This window comes from Mycteria americana, chromosome 7 (assembly GCF_035582795.1).
Source record: "Mycteria americana isolate JAX WOST 10 ecotype Jacksonville Zoo and Gardens chromosome 7, USCA_MyAme_1.0, whole genome shotgun sequence".
NCBI classification, from domain to species: Eukaryota; Metazoa; Chordata; class Aves; order Ciconiiformes; family Ciconiidae; genus Mycteria; species Mycteria americana.
In genome coordinates this window covers 8,740,205-8,763,126 of record NC_134371.1, presented here as the reverse complement: position 1 = coordinate 8,763,126, position 22,922 = coordinate 8,740,205, and the positions used below count along the sequence as shown (strand labels likewise).

Below are 22,922 nucleotides of genomic sequence, written 5' to 3'. Positions count from 1 at the left end.
GTGGGAACTCTTACCTGGGTGTGCTGCACATCATGTAAGCAAATAGGGAAGCTGATGGGTTTGGTGGGAGACTCATTTCATCCAGACTTTAAACTCATTTCTGGCAGGCACAACCCTTGAAGAACCACCGAAGGCTGGGATGTGGCCAACAAGTCTGCATAATTGCTAGCCCATCCCCTGCTTCACTCTGCCTCTAGAAATATTCTCTCTCCTCCTCTATGTATATTTATTAAGCCCTGTCCTGAACTAGGTGAAATCAGTGTGGAATTTGCCCGAGGTTCCTCTCTGCTGGCCCAGGGCTTCTCACCAGCGTAAGCAAAATCAAAGGAGGTGCTGTGGTTGGGATGAAACCACTCCTGCGTATCGGAGAGGGAGAAGGAGAGGAGTCGGGGTGCTGCGTGCTCTGCCCTCAGCGCTGCAGGAGGGACAGGGAGCTGCTGAAATCCCCGCTGTGGGCTTCTCACGTACCTGGGATTTTCCATGTTTTACAATCTCAGATAAATGTCACTTTTTTTAGGATTATTTGATATATTCTTACAGTAATCTGTTACCAGCAGATCACCACCATGCTCATCGCCACTCTCTCGGTCCAAAAGTTGTTCGTTCTTTTTTTTTTTTTTTGTATCCCTTGAAAATTTCTATTTCCAACAAGCCTACTGTTATCTCACTTTTGCTATTTTAAGTTCTGTGGCACAAAAAGGCTGACTCACAGAAAGCCGTGTTGTAGGAAATATTGGCTCAGCTGAGGAAATAATTCTCAGTTCATTCTTCCACCGTGTGCTTTGGGTTTTTTTTCTGTCCCTCTTTTTTGTGTGCGTGTGTCTTTTGCTCTCATGTTATGGCACACATCTAGCACTGTGAAAGATTGAGAGCTATTTCTAATGCACTGGTCTACCCAGTCAAATGTCTCTTTCTGTATATACCCCGAAGTGTTTTATGTACCTGCTAGAAATGTTACACAGGATGCTCACACAGCTCATAAAATTTGGTCTCCTATTGGAAATGTTTTGTGGAAATATGCTGCTTAATCTACTGCAGCCATTCACAGTTAATGTTGTCGCGGTGCGCGACGGAGGGGGCGAAGATTACACCCGGCTCAAGGAAGTTTGATATGTTATCAGAAGTCCTCAAGAATAAAAATGAAAGAAATGGATGTTCAATGTAATGTGGATAATTGACTAAAAAACGGGAAATTCGGGAGGCCCCGGCAAAGTCATCCTTCTGGCTGGGCTTGTGCTGCAGTCAGCTCCTTCTGACGAGTACCTGCAAACACCCTTTCACAGCTAAGGGACTGTATAAAATAAATCCGGGGTGTGCTTTAATTGAGCGTTAAGCACATCAGTGATGTGCAGTGAAAGACAAGGCTGGAGATCCAGGATGAAATCCTAGCCCAGCGGGGTGGGGGAAAAAAAAAAACCAACTGCAAAACCTCTATTGACTTCAAGGGCTTTAATCACTGGAGCAAGTTGTCTAATAACATACTGCAGGGTGTGCTTTGGCACTACCATGTACTTCATTCATTTTACGTTTAATATGCCAGAAAATAATGCTTAACGTCTTGTAGACGTGGATATAGCGTATCTATCTACAGGAAAGCAGCTGATACCAATAATATAAGAAGAAGAAAAATCAGGGACTTTTGAATGTACCTATTGATATTTTTTTTCTAAACCTTTTTGACACTATCATTAGCAAAACCTAATTAGAAGGTGGTTTTCAACAATTGCTGTCCTCAGGACATAAAGTATAGCCCTCACATAAATAATATTATCATCTTTAAAATACTTCATAAACACTAATTTACCCTCCCAATTTTCTTGTGAGATAGATAATTATGTGTTAACAATAATATCATCATCATTAGTAGCTGTGTTAGTCCTCTCTTTTTATAGATGGAAGCTCATGCCCTGATAATAAACAGCTTGCTGAAGGCCACATGAGGAGTCTTTCAGGACTCTGATTAGGGAGCAAACAGCCGTGGCTCCGTCCTCCGCTCACATAAAGAACCAGAACAATGTAAGTATAATGAAAGAAAACCCGGCAAGAAAAGGGAATCCTCTTCAAGTTGGCTGGATTCCTGGGCTGCTAGGAAATATTAAAATAGTACGTGACAGAGATAAAGGTAAATACCTAATAAATATTATACCTTTTGTACCTTTATTTACTCTGCAGTAATTATACCAAGTAATGTAGATTATATTATGAATCACGATGACACTTACAATACTGAATTTTTGTAACCACATCCTGGCCCTGTGAGATAATCCGTTTTGATCTCATACGAGAGCCAGATACGTCTTGCTTGAAACTTCAGAGGTGTGCGATAGCAGCTGGTACACACCCTTTTTCATAACCTTGTTAAAATAAAACAAGTTTGGATTTGCTTAGCCATTGAAGGATGTAACATCTGAGTTACAACCCTGCCGTGAAGGGAGCTTTGCCATAACCATGGAGTTAACTGGGCCCTCTTCAGTATTTCTATTTGAGAAGGAACATTTTTTTTCCATTTTAAGAAATGTGGATATTTACATATCCAACTGCAAAAAAAAAAAAAAAAAAAGTTAAAACAATCCATAGAGAGCGATTCAAGCCAAAAAATAAATTTGTTCCCATGTCTAACTCAGCTCGCTGTGTCTAAACTAATTACTGCAGGAACTCGGAGGCAGTCTGGTCTTGCATTGCTGGGTGTGCTCGCAGAGAGGTTGTTTAACAACAGCCTGCCTGCTGTCATGGTATCCGCTGTCAGAGCATCATCTCTGAAGGAAACGACCCCAGTTCACATTGAAACGACAGCTCTGCACCTGCGATAACTAAACCCGCCAGGGTCAGTCCACGACAAGCAACATGATGCTTTCCAGAGTCAGGTCCGTATCAGCATCTTTCCGTGCTGTTCACTCATTTTTCTCTTCACAACTCTTGTGAAACATCCACAAATCGTCCTGGGGCCAGATTCTGGGTAGCAAGGGATGATATTCAGGGCTTTCAACACGACACTAATCGTGCCGGCTGGTGGCCCTGGGACAGCTTTCACTTTGCCCTCCGTCTTGTGCCAGGAACCGCTTTGGGGGCCCAAGGGGACGGTGGCATCCTCTGTCCACAATGGCAGCCCTCTGCGGCCAGGGAGGCCCTGGGACAGCACCAACAGAACCCATTGTTTTTCCTCTCAAAAAAAAAAAGGGAAAATGTGCCCCAGTGGGAGTGGCCATTCCCGAGCACGAAGACAAGGTGCAGGAACCCTCGCTCGAAGGAGGCTGAAGCAGCTGGCATCTCTTCTCCTGTTTCTCTCACTTTTCCTTTAAAAATATGTTCCTCTGGCACTGATTTGGAAGCTCTCCTTGGTGTGGCACATTCACGCGCACATTTGTGTTCCTCTTAAAGCCCTTAGGATATGCTGGGCCTCTGGGGAGGAGGTCAGCAGCAATGAGACAATAAGGCAAATGGATTTGCTTGGTAAATACCCCAATCCCACAGCAGCAGTTCTTAACTTTGTCATCTGTGGGCTATATTATTTTTGGGGGGCCTGCTGGTAGCTTTTGAAAACAGAAACATGAAATTGCCCCTGTGCAGAACGGCCGGGACAAGCAGCCTGCAGCCCGCTGAAGCTCAGTGTACCGGGGAGAAGCTAACTGGCTCACGCGTCTTAACACCACCGATTTACAGCAGCGCTAATCATGCTCTGAGGAGCGTAACTCGTGTCCTGAAATCCCTGGAAGAGCCACTTCACGGCTTTGGATCACACTGTCTATGAATGAGGGACTATTTACCTGGTCACGCTGTTCCTCCGCTCTTGCTGTTTATTCTGGGAAGCAGAAGGCTCCGAGATCGATCTGGGTAAGTGTATCAATGAGATGATTGTTTCGGGATCAAATCCTCTCTGCCTTATAGAGATCTACAACGTATCTGTGCGTGTATACTTTAAAGCAACTGATGAAAATAAAAAGTAGTGCTACAGGCATATTAATCACCAACATGTGAGATGTTTTTTACCATGTGTCCGCTGATCAATTACTGATCGATTTGTATGCCAAGGTAGTGGCAGATGCTCCCTACTCAGAAACAAGTCCCTTTCCCAGCATGTCCTCTCCTGCAAACAGTCCTTGTCAGCAGCTGCAAAAAGAATAAAGCCAGTCCCTTCAAACTGGTGAACTTCCATTGCCTTTCTCGATATGTACTACACAAAGACAAATAATTTAGAGTTTTTTTAAAAGAAGTTGGTATCTTCCTCACATTAAAGGAAAAAATAAGCCTTAGAGTATGAAAGCTACTGGCCTTAACTGTTCCGTGCTCCAGATTCAGAGCTTGCAGGCACAGGGAAGTCACGGGGAAACTGCTAGGGTGTAGGTGTACCTCTGTCTCCTCTTTCCCACTCTTTTCTGGTGTGGCAACATTATTAGGACTAAAGGTGCCTTTGTGGTTTACATTACTTCACTTTGCGACGCAAACTGAAAAAAGCATCTTTGTGGGGAATCGGACTGTCCGTGCGGAGAGCCAGACTCCAGCACCCGTCCCTCCTCCGCCCCAGCAAGCCGGGAGCCAAGGCGCTCCTCCGGTGGGAGCCTGCCGGTTCTTCTAAGTCAACAGGGTTTAAGTCCTGCTTGTTTAAATATCAGGTTTAACTGGGGCTTGCCTGCATATCAAAGGCAGTATGGTAATTTTTACGAGGGAAAGGGTTTGCCCCGGTGTTGGCCAGACTTGTCCCTGCTCTCCCTGTTGCACAACGTGGTGCTGAGTCACTGCCATTTCTCACCCAGCAAGTGCTTGCATTTTCTTGGTGCTGTGTTTGTACAGGATGGGGTCCCGTAACGCACGCTGTAACTGGGGGAGCCTTTGCGTAAAGAAGAGCTAAAAATGAACAAAGAGCCTTCCTGGATCACTGGTATTTATTTATGCACTGCCACACGTGGCAAGTTTCATTCTGGCACCTAGGTTCCGTGGTGGACCGGGCTTGAACTTGCTTTTCTGAAGTCAGTCATCTAATGTTCCTGACCCACCGGGTCTCTTTGACGCACACGTCTGGCCCATGTACTTAAAACACCGGAAAGAAATGGAGGACAGCAGTGTTGATGTTGTTTATTTAGATGGACTGGCACCTAGGTTCCGTGGTGGACCGGGCTTGAACTTGCTTTTCTGAAGTCAATCATCTAATTCCTACTGAGGTACTGGCATCTTACTGAGCCTTCAGTCTCGCCCCAATCTGCAAAAGATGTATGGACAGATATGATATAGATTTAACACAATACCATGGCTTTTATTATTTGCTGGAAAATGTTAATAAAACCCAAGTATTACAGATGCGTTTTAATCCCTGAAGTGATTTTTTAGTAGAATGCATGAATTATTAATTGTTGTTATTGTTATTATTGCAGTGCATACCTATCTCACAGGACATTGTGAGGATTAATTAATTCTTGTAAAGATATAAAAGGCCATATAGGTGTCAAGGGTTATGACTAAAGTGCTTTGAAAATGGAAAACACTCTGTGAGTGCCAAGTATTATTATTTATGGAGTCCGGGCAGTGTGCTTGGTGCTGTGCAAACACTGGTCCAGTTATTGCAAATATTTGCTTATATGTGCTTAGTAGGCCAAGCACTCGCTGTTACAAGTAATTTCAAATATTTTAAGGATGTGTCTTACAAATATGGCTGTGAGAAGACTTTCCAGTAGTTGGGATGACAGAGCCATGGAACGCGAGGAGCCCTGTTACTGAAGCACTTTGAAGGCACGCTTTTATTCAAACACATGGATGAACCAAGACCTCAGATCCGCTCCAGTTCTACATCCAAAGGTTTGGGTTTGGTCCCAAACTAGGAGACTTTGGGAAAGGAAATATAACAACAGTTATTGTTTAAAAGTGCCTCTCCCAGCTCAAGGCAAAGCCAACTCCTTAAGCTCAGCTCACTCACTGAACAACCCGCCGTAAACCATAACCTGCTCAACTGCTCTGTGTTACCCAACATCCGTTCTTGGAAACCTCTGAAAGTGAGAACCTCCCTCCTGTATGCTCTGGAAGTGGCCCCGGTAACTCTGAGCCCAGCTGCGTATTTGGGCAACAGAACTACAAAGTCTAACGCTCATCATGGAAAGTAAGGCCTTTGCGCAGTCCTGCGAGGCGTTCGCCTCCGTACAGAAAGGGAAACCAGAACAAAACAGATGGTGTAAAAATTATTAAAGCATAAATCTGACAGAATCCACTTTGTAGATTCTGCAGAGTAGAAGGTATACTCGGGTAATCACCCAGTTTAGTACATCACCATGTTAAAAAGGAGAGCCTGGCACCCTGGAGTCGTGACTGAACATTTGGAGAACACTAGACCACAGAAACCTTCATCCAGATGACTTCAGTTCAGCACCTTGTTGCTGCTTAGCAGATAGATGGGAAGACGGTGTTTGTAGTTCCTGTGGGCCAAACAATCTACACTTGAGGGGTTTTCCCTCCTCCATTTCTTACATAAGCTTTCTGAACCTCACACCTCCCGCTCCTATTTCATGGACTTCTCACAGCTCCTCCCATACCCTTCTTCAGGCCCCTGCTGTCCCGCAGTCCCCTGTAAGAGGCCTCTTATCTTCTTTCCTCTTGCCTTAGGCTACGTGCACACTCCCATTCCCCCTTCCTCCACCCACGGTTATTGCTTATCTTCTTTTACCTGGGAAATAAATCATTCAGAGTATCAAGAGGCTAAACTCCTTTAGAAGCATGGACAGATCTGAGGTTATAATGTAGGAAAGTGTTAATGACCCCCTTGCCACTTTTTTCCCCCCTTTTAAATTTCCCAACTTTCAGCAAAGTGGTCAAATTTTGGAATTGGGCTGGATATGGTCTTCAAAAATTAGCCTCTTTACATACCTAAGACAACCTACACACCATTATTGAGAAGAAAAAGTTGCCCACTTGGGCCATCCAAATCATTACAGAAATAAACGTTGAACATCAAGTGGTTTGCAATTACAAATATGCTCCATGGCTTTCTATGGAGAGTTTGGTTTCCTCAGGAGAGTTTGGTTTCCTCATGTAACTCAGACCTCCTCAAGCAAACGGATTGAAGGCCCAGGGCTTTCTCAGAATTAAATTATTTTGCAATGCAAAAAAAATCTGTTTTCTCCAAGTATTTAAATATTATTCCTCATAAAACAAGCAAAAATGCATCGGCCTGACCCTGAAAAAAACGAGTACTGTGCGGTGATCCTACACCCAGAGACCCACCCATTTGCTTTCATCAAGGCTTTGTGGAGTCGAGGGGTCCCATGTGCTTCTGCGATGAAGCTCAGGTAAGTGAAATCTGCCTACGATATGTCCCAGTCATTAAGCTGAAAGTTAAATCCACCCTTAACTCCAGAACTGCTGCCTTAGGACTACCATAATTCTCCAGCAATGCTGAGCTCTGTTCACAAAAAAAGAAAAAAGAAAAGTAAGAAAGAGCTACATTTGTGGCCCATCTCTCTACTTTCCCGTTTTGCCAGCCGCAGTAGAAGCAGGTTCTGCAGAAGCGCGGTGATGTGGAGGCCCCATTCAGGCAGCATCAGATCTGGGCCTACGCGCGTGGAGAGCCTCTGGCGCAAGCAGGAATGACATCTGATGTTGCCGTCAGACCTGTGCGTGGTTTGTGGTCACTGGGACTCGGCATGAGCGCCTATGTCCGGACATGAGAGTGTTGGACCAACGCCCAAAAGTGTGAAATGCTATTGCAAAAACACTTTAAGATGGAAAGGACTGCCTAGTGATGAATGTGGTTTCGATTAACAAAGCTCGCCTTAAAAAAAATACACAAACCTGCGATATAAATGATAAACAGCATTTCAATTCAAAAAATGAACAGCACCCAGGTAGGACACAACATTATTGCTGTAGAGGATTATTTTCATTAAATAAAATTACAGGGCGGGCGCAGTAACGGACCCAGGCGTAAGCGTCGGGCTGGGCCGAGCCCCGCAGCGTGCAGGGCTGGATCCCCAATGCCAGGTACCGCTGCCAACCCCACGCGCTGCAAAAAAGAAGTAAAAGCACCATGTTAAACCCTGCATTTACATCAGCGCTTTTGGCAGCGGAGCGCGATTAATGGCTTTCCTAGAAAAACTTCCAGGACCGCGCCACGCCGCCTGCTCGCACGGGGGCTGCCGTGCCCGCCGGCCCTTCCCTTCCCTTCCCCGCCCCCCCGCTCCCTCAGGGGCCGACCACCAGCGCCCCGAGCCGCGGGCGCCGGCCCCGGGCGGCTGCCTGGACCCCGCACCCGCCGGCAGGCCCGGGCGGCCTCCCCTTCCTGTCAGGGCCCCGGGCGGCCGCCCCGCAGCCCGCCTCCCCTCACGCACGCCCGGCCGCCGCTGCGCCTGCCCGGAGAGCGCGGGGGGTGTGTGTGGGGAGAGGAGAGGGGGAGGGAGACAGGGGGTCCCCCCGCCCCGGCCGCCGACCCCCGCGCTGCCAGGGCGGCGGGTTTGTTTTGCCGGGCAGCCGCAGCAGGCCGGCCCCGCTCCTCCTCGCCTGGCCTCGCCTCCCGGCTCCGCTCCTTCCCTTCCCTCCCTTCCTTCCCTTCCTTCCCTCAGCGGCGGCGCTTTCTCTGGCGCCCATTTCCGTGCGGCTGGCCACCCTCTCCCCGCGCGGAGTGTCTGAGGGCCGCTGGCTGCTCCGAGCCGCTTGGCTCCTTCCCTTAGTAACAGCTTTTACATTCTGCCTCAATTCCTCCTCAATCTAAATCACACACACAGATATTACTTTTTTTTTTTTCCCCCCTCCTTCCTCGGGACTTAATCTCTACCCCCCCCCTCTCTCCCCACCCTCCCCCTCCCCCCGGCCCCTGGCTCGGGATATAATTGAATATCACAGCACTACTCGCTGGTTATTTTTTTTTCTTCCTCCTCCTGTGTGTGTGTGGTGGTGGTTTTTTTTTTTTTCTGTTTTTTTTTTTTTTTCCCTCCTCCTCCTCTTGGTGTGGACACCTCAGCTAAAAAAAAAAATATTATCGATACATATACGTGTGTACACACACACACACACAGAGACACACAGATGTGTATGTATATATATATGGCTGTATAAAAAAAAAAAAAAAAAGGAGGAGAGACAAACAAGGGTGAATTTCTTGTGCCTCCATTCCCAAGGAAGGGGGGAGCAGCCGCTCCGCCGCCACTCGCAAGGTAAGGACCGGGGCGCTCCGCCGCCGAGCCCCCGCGGGCCGAGTGCGGGGCGGGAAGGGGCCGCGGCCGGGCCGGGGGGGGGGGGAGGGCGCCCTGTTTGTCTCTGTGGCGGTTGGAAGCGGGCGGGGGATGGGCGCCCGCCTAACGCCTGCCGCGGCCCCCCCCCCCCCCCCCCGCCGTCCCCCCCTTTTTTAATTAATGCTTGTGGGGTGCGGGGGGGGGGTGTGTGTGTGCGCTGCCGTGGGTCTGGGTTGCGGGGGGGGGGGTAATGTGTTTTTTTTTTTTTTTCCCAAGCGAACGGCACCCCCCTTCCCCTCCCCCCTCCGCGCCGCTGGCCTCCCCTCCCCCCACCCGGCTTCATTTTTTTTTTTTTTTAAAGGATTTAATTGTCGGGGGGGGACACACCGGCCTCGGCAGCGAATGGCACCCGCGAGCCATGGCGAGCGGCCTATTTTTAGCCCGATTTGTGTGGAGAAGCGCCCTCCCCTCCCCCTCCCCGCATATTTACTTGGGGGGGGAGGGGAAGGGGGGGGAAGCGGGATCGGGGGGGCCGGGCCGGGCTGGGGGCGAACTCCGCCGAGCGGGGGAGGGGCGGCCGCCCCTCCCCCGCTCGGCGGAGTTCGCCCCCAGCCCGGCCCGGCCCTTCCTTTTTGGGGGACACACACACACACGGACCGTGCCCCCCCCCCCCCCCCCCCCGGGTGAAGCAGCCAAGTTATTGATCAGTTTTCCTGCGAAGTTCGGGGCGGAACGTGAAATACCCCGCGGCGGCAGGGAGCGGGCTTGGTTTGGGGAAAAAACAAGGGGTTTTTGCACTTCACGAGGGCTCTCTCTTCCTGGGCTTATATCTGTCCGAAACCCTGGTGCAAATTGTGCATTGCATCTTCTAGACAGGCTTGCAGGGTTGATGCGGGGTATATATTTTCTTGGTAGAGGATGTAGGTCCTGCAATAGCACGACATGTGGCTTGTTATTATTGTTGTACCCCCGAAAGGGTTAAATTTATCGTGTTGTTCCAGGTGAATTTAATCTTTCATCACCGAATTTCCTTTTAAGGCAGCTTGAGAGAATAAAAGTCTCCCCTCGCTTGTCTTTTGCTTTATCCCCTGAACAGCAAACTTTAGATGTGCTTTATGGCAGAGGCTTGTTGCTGCAGATAACACGTGAGTCTGGAGGAAAGTTTGGTTTGTAGGTCGCTGTGTAGGAAAGTGAAGTTTGCTAGTGAAGTTTTTACTACTCTCCAGTGTGCTCAACTTCCTCGTTTTCCTGTCTGTGTAAATCAAATTCCTCACTGATTTATGGGGGGGATCACAAAACATATTCCTCCTTTATTATTAAAGCATGAGAGGCATGATCAGGAGAACAAAGTCTTTGTCGCGTAAAAAAAAAAAATATTCTGGGCTTGTCTGATTCTCTTTTCTGTCCTGCGGTACTAAAATAAATGCCTGAGGATGTTGAGCGTATGAACGAGGTCCTTTGGTGTTGGCGGTCTCTACCCTTTGGGTGTTCAGTGAGGCTATGACTTGTGCCCCTTTGAGAGAGAGGGCACCATTTGCAAAGCTGATGTTTGGGTTTTGAGTTGTACCCGAGCTTTCGGGTGCACTGGGCAGTTTTGGGTCCTCATCTTGCTCTGAGCAACCTGAAGGCTCATCTGCATGAGGCTTGTGCTGGATTTGGGGCCTTCGTTTGGACTCATGTATGTTAACCGTCTTTTCAGAATACATTTCAGGTGAGGACTGATCCTGCAAACTCTTTTGTGTGTCCTTGAATTTAAGTAAGTAGGTATGTGTTCGTGGATGAGCGTTTTTTTCTTTTTAGCCATAGAAAAAAAGGGCCGTGCTGTTACAGTGGTGCCTAGGGTGCAGGTGGTGCCCTGTGAATGATCATAGCAAACTTTCTGTGGTTTCTTGTAGTGATTTTTTTTTTTCTTTGCTTTTGGTTAAGATCTAATGGAATACAGCGTATCGTATTATTTACCTAAGATCACCTGAGCTTGTACACTGTCACTGTCTTAAGTTTTCTTAGTGGAAGGTGAATTTGTCTCCATGAGAACAGGGTTCATGTGGTACTGTGTCTTGGGAACTTGGTGGCATGCCTCCCAAACTGCTATTGAGAACACCTGGAAAATACTAGTTCTCACTCCATGAGGAAAGGGGAAGGAAATGTAATTTAAACGTATGAAAGCAGTTGGGGTTTGGCTTTTGGGTTTTTTTTTTGTTGTTGTTAAGACTGTGCAAGGGTTTGTGATTTTTGTTCATTTAAACGTGCGCAGCCATAATGCATGTGTGTAGCATAAAGAATGCAATAATTACAGGAGATTGTGTTGCTTAAGCTTTTTTTTCCCTTCAAACAGGTAGTTATGACTTTTTTTCCCTGTGAGGTTTTTTATATGAATACTTCTTTCAGTCTTACTCTATATATGGTAATTATTGATGTTTGTGTAACGCTTTGAAGTTGTAAGGCATGGTATAAGTGTTAAGTACCCAACAGCAGTACTTCATAGTCATTTTCCCATCATGAAAGAGTTTGATGCTAAAAAGTGCTACAGCCCCAAGCATAAAGAGGCTCTGGATGGATTAGGGGAAATGGTCAAAATTGCTTATAATGTTGTTTTCAGGTAATATTTTTTAGTTAGGAAGAACAGATCTGAATAATGTGAAGCAAACTGAGTTATTTTACCTAACTTGATTTTGGTTCTGGAATTTAATTTAACATGGACTTCACATTTGAGTCAGAATGTGTTTGCTGTTACAAATTTTGTAGTGGCAGTAAAGACCCACATCCTATGAGGATGTAATCATGCAGAAGTCAGGAAATCCTGTAAAGAAACACACACAACTTTGTGAACATCAGTGGTCTAGTTCGGTTGAATAAGCTCTGCAGATGTCTGTGAAGTTGCTTGCAGAAGTTAAGTGTGTTTTGTATTAGGGGCGGGCAATAGGATTTGAATCTTTCGTGACACTGATACTTTTTTGGTATCACAGCGCTTTGGGGCCAGGCATTTTGGGGAAAGCTGAGGCAGTGGCAGGCGTGACACCTTTCCTTCACTAATCCTGTTCCTCTGCTCATATGGAGTCCCAAGAGATAGCCACTGTTTTTGCTTGCTTTGCCTGTCTCTTCCATCCTGCCCTGGTCCCGCAGCTGTTAAGGATTGTGGTGCCCGTGTGAATTCTGATATCTTTCTGGAGAGGACGCTACTGACAAGCAGAGAAGAGACAGACACAAACCTGCCACTAGCTCTTCCCCTTCTGTACCAGGATAGAGGGGGGTCTTAAAGTGGTCCAGTCTCCGCTTCGGAGAGGAGGGCGAGGACGGGGTATACTGCAGGACTGTGTGGTGTCAATACTGCAGTATTGTGATACTGAAATGTATCATACTGAAGTACAACTAATTTTTAATCTAATTCATGTTTATATTGAGAATTGTGATACTGTTATGTGTACTGACCATCCTTAATGTGTGTGTGTTTGTGCATGCGTACACACCCAGAGTCTAGGGTGTAATAATGACTATGTATTTAAAGCCCTAACCAGCAGCTCATGCAAGTAGCTGCAGGTTGGGAGAAAAGTGAAAGTGTGTATACACAGTCTGTAATTATGTGTGTTTGGCTCCTACAAAAAGTGACTACTGCGAGGATATACTCATTGCATGCTCATTTTTAAATATAAATTTAAGTGTTTGTATTGGGTGAAGAAGTGTCAGAAGTTTTCCATTAGGAACTATGATTGACAGCTCTTTTCAGTGTTTTTGAGTTGCATTGCAGCATTAATGTAATACCTTCAAATTAACAGGTGATGAAGAAACAGTTCCTGTGTTCCTGCTATTGCTTTGGCTACCCCGTCACAAATACATGCAGCTTTCTAAGCACTACAGTATGAAGTTAGATGAGCTTAATTTCTGTAAAGTAGCTTAATGAAAAGAGTGACTTTACTAGAAAAAGGTTCATCCAGTGATCCCAAGCAGAGTAGATGGAGAACGCTTTATTCAGCTTGTGACTGGTTTCCTCCGAGATAAAGTACGACAATGAAATGAGGAATAAGAAGTTATCTTTTCTGATGAAATTGTAGGGGAATGTATTGGCTTTCTTTTAATTTCACAAAATTGAATTAGCTAACTTGAGGTAAAAAGTAGCGAAGATGAGGCAGCATAGTTGTCACTTCATGAAGAGTTGATAGGTTGAGTGAAAAAGTACGGAAGTCTGGTCTAGAAATCACTCTGCCAGTTTGTGTGAAAACTGTGAACTACTTCTCCTCAATGGGGTTCTGCCTTGTGGTATCTAATCCAAGATGAGAAGGCCCTTTTCTGCCTTCTCATAATGAAAACAAAGCTGAAATTGTTTTTATAAAATGCCCTGGAGGCTTAATGGCCACATTTGAGCTGGAGGTTAAGTTTTCCTTTGGTTCTGAAGGATCTGTAGAACCGTAACTCAGCTTACCCTCTGAAACATTGATTTTTAATACTTTAACACATGGTTTTGTGTGACATTCTTTAGACTCTCCTTTTTGTATTGCTAAGGAGCCTTAAAAAATTCTTCCTTGATAAGAAAGAAGTGGTCATTCCAAGCTGGAGGATGTATAACCGCAGGGGAAAATGCACACACCGGTCAGGTGCATAGGATCTAGCTGGCTTGCATAGCCAAGGAGTGAAATTGCAGGTGTTGCAGCTTACCCCTGCTTGCTTGCTTTCTTGGATGGGCTGTTTGCTAGAAAGACTTTTGAGAATATTTGCTTACCTGTAGAAGTAATAGTAAAAAGCCTTGGTGAACTGGTGTAGCTTTCTGAAAAACCTACTGAAAGAACCTCCAAAGTGATGAGGAGGAGTTCTACAGAATTGTCTTGGCCAATGTATGCAGTACCTTTCAAAGAGTCCCATCTTGGTCTTTGAATGTAAGTCTACATGGCGTAATTCAGTGCTGCGTAGAGATATTAAGGTCCTTCTAAACAAATTAGCCTGAATACCAAAAGCAACATCCCTAGGTATGCTGTCAGATTAATAGGTCCTTTTTTTCAGGACAAGTAATGCAAGCAGACTGTGTGTCAAGCTGGTCGCACTTGAGCTGGTTCAGTGCCTGCATGTGGCCCTTCATGGTGCTGTGTGTGCCCTACACAGCTCCCAGAGCTGCCCAGCACGGTGTGGTGGGAGCAGATAGTGGGCCCCTGGATTTGTGCTGTAGTTCTGCTTGGTGCAAACATGATTTTTCTTCAGAGTATAAACTGGCATCTGTAAAGTAAGATATTAATAGTCATATTTTCAAAGATGCTGATTCGCCACAGTTGCACGTGAAGTTGGCACTCTCTGCGTGTGCTTAGCGTTTCTAAAAATCAAGTCTTGCGTGTGGTTTGCTGGCTTCTGCAAACTCCTGTGAGAGTGTAGTTTCTGTTTCTTTCTGGGAGCAGTATTAGTAAAAGGCTGTTGTGTACTCTGACTTGTGTTTATTGTTGTAATTCTTAAGTCTCCATGTTGCAAAGGAGCAATCTTGTTTATTAGTAATGTCTAGCAGTAAAAAATCAGAATCATCCAGAGAAAAAACAATGGGTTTTTTTCTTTTATGATCTGAGATTCAGTTCAATCTCTTTTCAACGTAAGCGTGTATTACAGAGACACTCTACAACCATGTGCCATATGCAAACACATTGAGTGTTATTTCAGATCGCTGGAGGTGCGTTACTAGAAATTTTAGCTGGTGTGGTGTGAGTAGTAGGCCTTCCCTTCCCCCCCAGCGGGGCGATAGTTTTGCCAACCTGGCAAGGCAGGCAAGCAGCTGTCTCTGCAGCTAAGGCTAGTGCTCCTTTTAACCCGTTGGGGGGTTTGGGGAATGATTCAGTTGCTTCCCCAGCTGCATGCAGAGCTCCCACTGAACCCCACTGACATCAGGTCGATGGTAGATTTTTATGAATTAGGACTGTGAAAGTGACTCTGGAAACTTTCCTGTTCTGTACGCAGCTTCGTGCCTGCTGGCAGCGACTATAGAGCATACAGAAAAGATCTCTGTACAGCCTATTCGCGGAGCATTTTTCCAAGGTTATGAGTTAAGGGTCAAATATTTACTATTCATGAAAATGTAGTGCTAAATACTGAGCCCAGTGCCAAAACCACAGAAATTGTCAAAGTTTAGAGCCCTAAATATAACCTATCCTAAAAGTTGCATCCAGTTGACATTAACTGTTAAAAGTTCGGGCTCTTCACATGGGTGAGGTATAGCCGGCAAACTCTGAGCTGGGAAATCGTCTGATTGCGAGGTGAATTTCAATCCCCTGATGGTTCCCTAAAAGTACCAGGCAAAGAAGAGACAGTTTGGTTTCCTGGAAGGAGTTGTCCAGGCTGGCCAAGGAGAGGAATAACAAGTTTTATAGCTCTTTTGTGTTTTTTGGACAGGCTGATTAATGCTCAAGTGTCAGCATGACTTCTGAAAATACATTTTTGCCTTGTAAAAATAGCAATAAAAAGATTTCATTATTTTTCATTTATCATTGATATTGGTCTAACTTACAGTCCTGTTGGAACAAATGAGAATTTTTGCCATTAGTCTCAGCAGTTGGGAGAGTGTTAAGTGTGGCTGAAAATTTTACCTTAAAATACCAATTGATCTTAACAGAGATGAGTCTGTCTGTTACCCCCCCCCTCCGCTGCTTCCAGGTCTGTTTAGCTCCCAGAAATGATGAGAACTTTTCCTCTTTTAGGTTAAGTCTAAATTTGTGGGAAAAAATAGTTTTGATATTGCATAGACCTATGGGGGAAATAACAAGAGATCTGGGTCAAAAAAGTAGGACGTGCAAGATTTAGAAGCTGTTGAAGTGTATTTATTTGTCCTATATTAGGTTAAAGGAAGTATTGGTGCTTTCAGTTTGGCAATATGTCCTTCAGCCTGCGGTGTTCTGTAAAGGGAAGACAACTGTTAAACAATGAATCACAGCTAATTTTCGTATGGATGTCAGCATTCTTCTCTAGTACAGGAGTTTTTGCTTGGATATTAACACAAATACGCATTCCTAAATACAGACTCTTAGTGATAAATTTTAATTAGGAAGTGCTTTGTAAAAATGTGGATTTTTGCCATAATGATATTTGTGAATCTGTAGCATATTTACTTTGGGGTTATGTTTGTTCAGATTTAATACTTTTTAATGTACTTTTAAAGCAAAGTTAGCACAGATGTGGATGGAAGAAAATGAGGAACAGTGTTGTCAAACCATCTATTAATGTTGACATCGAATAAATTGTGCTAGAAACATACCTTGTGTAGCAGTGGATTAGCTGTTTCCCATAGCTAATGCAACCGATCGGGAGTTTAGAGAAGCGGGGTCCATACTCCCTGTATAGCATGAACGTTTTGCTGATGCAGACGTGGTACCTGATTTTTCACTTTATTTCAAAGGCACAACTAAATTTCACAATCTGGTATGTCTTGTTTAGACTGTAAATTTCTAGCACTGTGTAAGATGAAAAATGGTCAGGAATATGAAACTTCAGTATGTTGAATTGCAATAAAACTTGAACAAAAATACAATGAAACAGCCTACTAAGCAGTTCTGGTGAGCTTAATCTGATAGCAAGAACGGATATCTAAATGTAGCTGATTAATAGAAATCAACTTTTTTTTTTGACAGCTTTCTCCATTATAGTAAATATTTGTCACAATTGTTTGATTTGTAAGAAAAATGCTTTGTATTTCTGTGACTGTCTTCCAGGGCGGATTCTGAATGGCTGTTGATTACATTACAAATATCAATGTGTTTATCTTACTGTTGGCAAAGTCCGTGTTAGTTGGTTCCTCTACTGTCTACACATGCAAGGTTATTTTGATATGGATTATTTATTTCTAGTTCATCAAGGCCCTTTGTAAGATTCTTTCTTACAGAACATATAGTACACGCTAAATACATTAGAAATTAAGTTCTAAGAGTCTGTTCCATTAGAAACAAACAAAAAGCTTCCTTGACCGTTCGGTCATCCCGTTGAGGTGCCTGGGCATCACAACCCTTCCAGATATATGACTTTCTGGTAAAATAGATGGGCATTGCTTATGTCTTAAAAATGAACCCTCTGCTCTCTGTGTGGTTCTGTGGGCTGGTTGTGGAAGCACCAAGCTGAATATTCCCGTCAGTCTCCTCTCGGTGGCCCCGTGCCTGGGCTCACCACAGCCGTGGTCCCGTGTTAGAGAGATACTGGTAGCTTGTATGTACTGGGGCACAAAACTGGTCTTTTAAAGATCCTATGTGTGTTGATGGAAATGCTAAGAAGAATTAAAAAAATTATATGAAGGATAAAGGGATGGGAACTTTCAGAAGTAGCCAGGGAAAACACTTCTGATGTGTTTTGACTTGCTCTTTGACGCTATGGGTGACTTCATATGAGAGACTCGGAGGGTATGTGAAATGCAGTGTCAGACTCCAGCTAAGAGTATGTCCATTATGTAGGCTGAGGTTCTCCGTTGTTTTAAATTGCCGAGATTGCCAGCAGCAAGGCTTGTGTGTGTTGGACATGGCTAAGGAGCTCCGGAAAGCTGCATTGATGGTGTTAGAATATGTAAAATCTTGCGTGCTTTATGTGCATCCCACTTTCCCAGCTGTGGTTTGTAACTACCGGCTTGTGGAACAGAGTTTTTTTCAAGGTGAAAAGAAAGAAATGCACTGTTTTTAAAAACGCATGTTCAGAGATCAGATGAGTCAGATTTCATTTGCATTAACGTTACTGTAAATGGTGAAAGTTTGGAACTGTAACGTACTTCCATGTGCCTATTGCTGCCTACTTTTATTTGTTAGTCTGGTGCTGTTGGGCCTGCTGCTGTTCTGTGTGATTAAAATAACCCCCCAACCCTCCCCCTGTGTAATTAAACACAAGTGGTAGAAGACTGTACTGCTTTTTTCTCTCTAAAATTAACCCCTTCCAACGGTCAGTATGGTTGTGCCCTCTCCTCTGCTTGGCTCTGCTTCCTTGTCTGTGCTGTAGCGTGAATGTGGCAAATGAATTTAATATACCAGGGTGTTTTGTCTCAGTCCTGACAGTTTGCATCATTTTATTATTATCCCGTCCTAAGGCGTTATTTGATTTTCAAATCTCCCCCTACCCTTTTTTTTCCCTGGGCTTTCTTTCTTCTTTTTGCCATTTTGGACTTCCTTTTGCATTCTCCCTATCTGTTCTTTTGTCAGTTCTTTAAACTGAATTGATGCCTTTTTGTTTCTGTTCTCCGGGTTTTCTCTGCTTTCTCCCCCTTTCTTCTAACTTTTGTTGAGTTTACATATAGGACTTGATCCTATGTAGCCTTCTTGAACCAGGGGGGTTAGGTGGGTTTGGACTGTGCAGCCCCGGTCTGTGGCAGAGCAAAACCTGCTGGACTGCTGAGGAAGTCTCATTTTGCAGGCTGTGCTGCTGGCAGTGGGGCACCGAGCAGAGGTGAGCAAGGGGCCTGCCTGTGGGCAGAGGGATAGCTGGGACAGGCATGCAGGGCAGAAAACAGAGAGGGCAAAATTTGGCAGTACCTGTATTTGATAAAAATAATCTTGGCTTTAGGCATAAAACATTGATTGAACTCTTGATGAAGTCAGAGGGAGGCCTTGGGGGGAGTTGGTGTGAGTGTTTAGTACAAATGCAAAAAGCTGAGGAAGTTTGAGTGAAAACCTCAGTGCACTGTGAGGTTAGCTGTGGGCTTTTTAAAATAAGGGATTTTATGCAATAAATTTTTATTGACATTGTGACTTAAAATTATAAAAAACAAAGTCAGTCATCGTGAAATCAGTGGTGGCCTTATCTTATTGTTTTTATTGTGGGTAGTGTTGACAAGTCACATGCCCCATTGTTCTGGGTGAACAAACACCGCTTTGAGACTGCGGGCTGGTACGTGCGCACAGGCGCCTTTGTCCTGCGCTGCACAGATGAGCGTGTGGAATTGCGACTTTGGAGTTGAAAGATCGTCTTTAAAGAGTTCACATCTAGAAACTGCGTAATATATTAAATACTCTGTTGCTTGATATTTAAGCACCATTTTTATTTGGTGTCATCTTGTCCAGAACCGAAGAAAATAAACAGAAGAGAATAATGCATCATAAACTCTCGTACCTTGTTGCCCAGTGAAACCTATGGGTAGCAGGCTTGTATTCTGTCTCTGAAGTAGATGTACTTGGGACAGAGAGAATGCAAGATGTGCTTTTTGAGAAACTCAGTAAAAGATTTTTGCTTGAAAGTCTTTCAAATATAAGCACTTTACTGCAAAACTGTTGACACTTGAGACTATAATAGTGAACCTCATCTCTACTGAAGTCACAGTTTTGTGGACCACCTCTAAATTACTCTTGCTGTTCATAAATTCCTGTAATCGGGATATGTGTAGTGTAACTAAGATGGATGAAATAGACACTGGCTGCAGGAGCAAACTTGGCACGTGGAGGCTGTGGATGTAGTCATCCAGCCATATCTGGGGGAGAATCCCATTGAAATTGCTGTGAGTTTTGCCTAAGGAAGAACGGAAAGATTAGTCTTCCCTGCCTACAGTGATTTTATTATGTTGTTGGTTTTAGTACATCTTAATAATGCCAATGTAGCTCATTGTCTGGTTCAGTATTTTTAATTCGTAGAATAAGTTTTTCTCTTTTTGTCAGCTCATAGTCTTGCTTTTTCCTCTTCAGAAACTGGTGCTTGCAGTGTATTTTACACCAGTACGAGAACATTCACCAAAATGGTCTTGAATTGTCAGAGCTCCATAGCGGGTATTACCAGGATGCTGTAGTATGAAATGGCACTAAAGCTGGTAGAAATTGCCATAGCTCTATTGACTGCGTGTCGACGATGTCAGCTCTGCGCATGTCTGCCCTCTGATATTAGAAGACTTCCCCAGTTTTGGTGGCTTACAGGCAATCTGTAAAATACTGCTTTAATTTCAATACAGAATGAATGACAAGCTTTTGGTGTCCAAATGTAGGTACTATACAGCAATGGAATATATCCTGTGGGCTACTGTTCAAGGTTTTCAGACTTTTTTTGAACACAACTGCAGTTTCCCTACACAGTCCCTTAGTAGGGACTGCTTGAATATAGGGAATTACGGAATTACTTTCTGGTTATAAATTCTCTCTCTAAATTGTCATGGGCTTGTCTAGATGTGCAGTGGATCCCCAGAGACATACCTCCGCTCCCCACACCCACAATTTTGCTTTTCTGGGTTGACCTAATATACCCATATGTAACAGATAACTGCATTTATTTTATTTTTAGTTTACATCACTGAAGATTTTCTGTCCGCATAACGATTAGGACAGAAAGCTGGTGTCAGGATTATCTGCTATTTCTGCCACTGTGTGACCTTAGCAAATGGATTAACAAATTTACCCATGCACTAGTGATTTAATACTTACCAGGAGTTTTTTCAGACCAGTTCAGTGCCCCGAGATCTTCTGGTGAAAGGCTGCGTAGCAGTGTAAAGTGGCTTTTGTTTTATTTTTCAGCCTCAGCTTACTTGGCATTTTTAGTTTAGGCAAGTGCTCCTTTTGTGTTCATAGGTTTTGTGCTTGTCTCCTAGTTTTTCTTTTATGTTGGACAAAACATGGCCCTTCACATTGGAAATATTTGCTGGTAGTGCCCATACACGATGAAGAATCGTGTTGAAATCAGGCCATTTGGTTCCTAGAGTTAGGCATGTTTATGTCCTCAGTAACATGGAAATGCAACCTTACATGAAATTTTAAGGACTTTTTCCAGACCCCAGCAGCTCTTTGGGGGTGGGGAAAAGGCTGAACTTTTTTGGTGGAGCCGCTTCAGGGATGGGTTTCAGAGCACAGCTACTCAAGCAGCTGCTTGTCCCAACAGCGGAGATGGGAGCGGGGGTCATGGGACCCCTAAGCTTACCCTGCTTGTGGTGGAATGGGGACACAGAACGAAAGCCACAGGTGGAGCTCTGTGAACTTCTCTGTCTGGAAAGAAAGTTTCTGTCCTCTGCCATGCCAATACAGTGATTTATTGGTCCTACAAGCATCGTCATCTCTGGAAGGATTGCATTAAAACCTACTGCTATTTTGGGATTTAAAATCCAAGTGGTTTTGCTGAACCAGTTTACAGTATGACTCCACAAACGCCTGTGTTGTTACCATGAAGGTGGCGGTAAACTATAGCTTATCCATAGGAGTGACCCTATCTATAATAGGTAAGGGTGGGCCATGAACAACTTCTATCAGCTTTGCTATCAGACACAATCTTTGCTGACTGCAGTGGGCCAGCTAATGGCTAAGCCAGTCTGACACCAACCTTTCTGTATGTAATGACCGCATTACTCATACTGTCTTGACTGCTTGGATTTGTCCATATATAAAGTAGACAGAAGTGGTTACACGGTCTTTGTCATGTGTACATGACATACAATTTTATTTGGGCAAGTCTTCCTTAATAACTTCCTAAATGATTCTTGTTTATAAATTTATAGTTGAACAAATTTACAAGCTTGTATGAAAATCTTTTTTTATGCCCTTTAATAAGAACCAGTGGTAATTTCCTTGTCAGAGCTGCGTGCCCTGGGCAGATAGAGCACTGCAGGTCTTGTTGTGAGAAATGCTTATGCAAAATGTGCAGTTCTAATGTAGGACATTGCTTTCTGGTGAGTGTTTTCCCCAGCAGTATAGGTGTCTCCAAAGCACATCACAGTCCTGGCGAGCACAGTTGTACTTGTGATACTGATGAGCACATGCTTTCTGTTACCTTGTCTTGTTTTCATATGTTGTTTGGATGTTTTTCATCTGCTGGAAAATTAAATTTTAGGGAGTGTTTTAATTTTGGGAAATCTCTTCAGTTTGGGAATAGTACTTAGTTGTGTACATTTGGGTTTTGCTATTGTAAATCGTGCTTTTATATCACATTTTTTTAAATTTTCACCATACTCTACACTGAAAGGTGTCCTCTGGTTAATTTAAAAAGAAAATCCTGCTAGAACTTTAATAAATGCCTTAAACTTTACAAGAATGTATTTACACTTGCTAGGTAGCATGGCTTGAAGTTAAAAGCATGAATTTATAGTGCGCATTTTTTTTGGAATGACTCCAGACAGACAGTGTCTCATTCCTATTTAGTGTAATACATATCTATATATCAGCAGATATAGCTGTTGGTGTAGTCAAGCCCTAATTGTTAAAAAAAGATCACTTTTAAGTGTGATCCTTGAGTATTTTTAGAAGAGCTGAGTGAAGCCCTTTCTTAGTTGAACCATTTTCTTGTATTCTGAGGCAGTCTACATGTTCTTCGTAAGAAATGTATTATCGCTCCATTGAAGTCAATTCAGGTTCTCTGGAAATGATCCAGCCTTCAGGAAAGAAAAATATTAGTGTGCGTGTTGAGGGAAAGGGTTTCCCTTTATTTCAGAATTTGCTTGTCATGTTTAGCAAGTAAGCCATTTTCAGATGCATTAGGGCTCTGCGAAACTAATTTTCGGGGCTGACAGTTTTCTACTCTTGGGTTAAGCAAAAAGATTTAAATTTGATGTTTCCAATTTTTTTTTGTTTTGTTTTAAATAGCTAGGGATATGCACATTTGTTCATTTATAATTTGAGTGCCATGCATGTTTCAGGAGAACAGAAAAATGAACCATTTAAAATGATGGTGACAACAGGGTAGCGTTTTTTAGCCAGTCATTTGTTTCAGTGTCTGAAATGCTTTGTTGCCAGTTTAAATGTTGAAATTAATGGAAGTAGCCTTTGCTTGGAAGTCTTAAATATTTGCAATGTGTTGTTTATTTGGTTTGTGAAGTTTTGTGCTGTTTGAATGCTGATTTTTACTTTAACTATGAGTTTTGGCAAAACACATTCTAGCATACGTAGT

At 44.0% G+C, this 22,922-nt stretch overlaps 1 protein-coding gene and 1 long non-coding RNA gene across 11 annotated transcripts in view; one reads left to right on the top strand and one right to left on the bottom strand.

Moving 5' to 3' along the window:
• Positions 1-5,088: 5,088 nt before the first annotated feature.
• On the bottom strand, positions 5,089-8,478 carry LOC142412163 (uncharacterized). Of its 4 annotated transcripts, none has more exons than XR_012776416.1 (4): positions 8,215-8,478; positions 7,771-7,981; positions 6,254-6,398; positions 5,089-5,194 (listed from the first exon to the last, which is right to left on the bottom strand). It is a non-coding gene; the product is annotated as an uncharacterized LOC142412163 (long non-coding RNA). The 4 variants fall into 4 exon arrangements; XR_012776418.1 differs by having other exon boundaries at positions 7,876-7,981; positions 8,215-8,456; XR_012776419.1 differs by having other exon boundaries at positions 7,897-7,981; positions 8,215-8,448.
• A 163-nt stretch (positions 8,479-8,641) lies between these two features.
• TBL1XR1 (TBL1X/Y related 1) overlaps positions 8,642-22,922 on the top strand; it is a 115,158-nt gene continuing 100,877 nt past the window's right edge. For 4 of the 7 annotated variants that reach the window (XM_075506905.1, XM_075506906.1, XM_075506908.1 and 1 more), the window contains exon 1: positions 8,642-9,128. The gene's annotated coding sequence lies outside the window, so the exon portion shown is untranslated. Of the gene's footprint in view, positions 9,129-10,263; positions 10,292-22,922 lie in introns of those variants that run through there. The other 3 variants (XM_075506910.1, XM_075506911.1, XM_075506909.1) reach the window with 3 other exon arrangements.